General features: G+C 39.2%; 1 pseudogene; it reads left to right on the top strand.

Annotated features, from left to right (window-relative positions):
- The window catches only part of LOC137632779 (apolipoprotein D-like), a 14988-nt pseudogene that overhangs the window by 4160 nt on the left and 8328 nt on the right, over positions 1–2500 (top strand).

Genomic DNA, 2500 nt, shown 5'->3' with positions numbered 1-2500 from the left:
GCATTTATTAAAAGTTTTCTAATTAATTTTTCTTTTGTGGGAATAAGATCTTAAATGTTGTTGAAGATTCTTCACATGTTTAAATTGTGATTTTATATTTATTAAAGGATCTTCAGTTAAAGCCTTTTGATAAAGGATAATATTCTAACATAATTTTAGTAAAAAAATTTAATTGTCACACATACATGCACACACACACACACACACACACACACACACACACACACATATATATATATATATATATATATATAATATATATATATATATATATATATATATATATATATATATATATATCCCTTTCTGAGTACGGAATCCTTAACGTGGTGAAAGGATTTATCTATCGCCATGATCAGCAAAGCTGTACTAATCAGGGTAACCCATACTTGGTTGGTTTTCTGCGAGCGATCAGACTTGAGTCTCTCGTCATCACCAATCCGTAGTGTCCAGCATGGTGATGAAAATGGCTAAACGCTAGACATAACTAAGGACATGTCTGAGGCCTTTGTCCTGCGGTGGACTAGAAATGGCTGCATGTGTTTTTGTTATTGTTGTAGATAGATAGATAGATAGATAGATAGAGTCTGTGCATTTGTGACGCCATGATTAACCTCGGATATTCAATTAGTAGAAATAAAGTTAAAACATTATTGTATTTGAGTCAAATATTTTCTATTAAAAACAAACGTCCAAACTTACGAACTAATTATGTCAGAAGGGGATTGCATCTAAGAGAGAGAGAGAGAGAGAGAGAGAGAGAGAGAGAGAGAGAGAGAGAGAGAGAGAGAGAGAGAGAGAGAGAGAGAGAGAGTCTGTGTCACTTTAGGTAAAAAGTAAACTAATGCAGCGTGCAAGAACTGTTCCATTGCATTAGAACATTTTTATTTTGAGAGATGTTTCCCAAATGACGTCCTTTCAAAGGACTTTTTATTTCCTAATGCGAAAACTTTGAGGACAAATCTCCACTCACTCGGAAAAATCTAGAGCTCGTATAACTCTCTCGGTGGGAATAAAGAATCTAACTTTCTGTTCTATTTACGAAGGCATTTCCTCCAATTTTGGGGGATAGCTGACATAAAAAAGGAACAAAAAGGAGACTTTTCCTCTCTTCGCTTCTCCCAGCCTGACGAAGGGTGCAGCTGAGTTTGGTTGGTACTGCTAGAGTGCCACAACCCTTCTTCCCCCCGTAGTAAAGACTTCAAAAATAAAGAAACGAACTTTCCGGCCAGACTTATGCTCTATTTACAAAGGCATTTCCCTAATTTTTGGGGGGTAGCTGACATAAAAAAGGAAAAAACGGAGACTTTTCCTCTTTTCGCTCCTCCCAGCCTGACGAAGGGTTCAGCAGAGTTTGGTTGGTACTGCTAGGGTGCCACAACCCATCTTCCCAAAGACTTTTCAAAAATAAAGAAACGAAGTTTCTGGCCAGTCTTCTTTTCTATTTACCAAGGCACTTCCCCCAATTTTGGGGGGTACCTGACATAAAGAAGGAACAAAAGGAGACTTTTCCTCTCTTCGCTCCTCCCAGCCTGACGATGGGGTTCAGCCGAGTTTGGTTGGTACTGCTAGGGTGCCACAGCCTATCTTCCCCCTAAGTAGCGACTTGTCAAACCCCTTGGGGAATGGAAGACTTGAAGAACAGGTTACAGTTTTGTTCTTGGGTTGTTTTGCCTTTTGGAGAACTCTTGGAACAGAGGGAGAAGAACAGGTCTGTTTTGTTCTGGGCTTGTTTATATTCTTTGGATGAACTCGTGAACAATCTTGGAACAGAGGGAGAGATACAGGTTATGGTTTTGATCTAGGCTTGTTCTTTCTTTGGCGAACTCTTGAACAGTCTTGGAACAGAGGGAGAAGACCATGTTACAATTTTGTTCTGGGCTTGTTCTTCCTTTTGGTAAACCCCATGAACAAGCTTGAAACAAAGGGAGAAGAACAGGTCAGTTTTGTTCTCGGCTTGTTCTTTCTTTGGTAAACCCCATGAACAAGCTTAAAACAAAGGGAGAAGAACAGGTCAGTTTTGTTCTCGGCTTGTTCTTTCTATGGTAAACTCTTGAACAATCTTGGAACAGAGGGAGAAATAAAAGTTACAGTTTTGTTCTAGGCTTGTTCTGCCATTTGGAGAACTCTTGAACAATTTTGGAACGAAAGGAGAGGAACAGGTTACAGTTTTGTTCTTGGTTTGTTCTGCCTTTTGGAGAACTCTTGAACAATCTTGAAACGAAAGGAGAAGAACCGGTTACAGTTTTGTTCTTGGCTTGTTCTGCCTTTTGGGTACCCCTTGAACAATCTTGGAACAAAAAACTTTATAGTCAACTCCCTTGGAGAGTGAAAGACAGAAAGAACAGGTCACAGTTTTCTTCTAGGTTTGCCCTTTCTTTTGGTGAACTCGAGAACAATCTTGGAACAAAGGAAGGGCATGTTAAGATACCAGTGGGCTGGTGAATCTCCATTTAATAAGAACAAAGTGAGGTCATGAATAGGTTGACGTAAGTATCTC

The sequence above is a fragment of the Palaemon carinicauda genome, chromosome 42 (assembly GCF_036898095.1).
Source record: "Palaemon carinicauda isolate YSFRI2023 chromosome 42, ASM3689809v2, whole genome shotgun sequence".
Lineage (NCBI taxonomy): Eukaryota > Metazoa > Arthropoda > Malacostraca > Decapoda > Palaemonidae > Palaemon > Palaemon carinicauda.
Note: the sequence above shows the minus strand (reverse complement) of the source record. Positions and strands in the feature narration are given on the sequence as shown.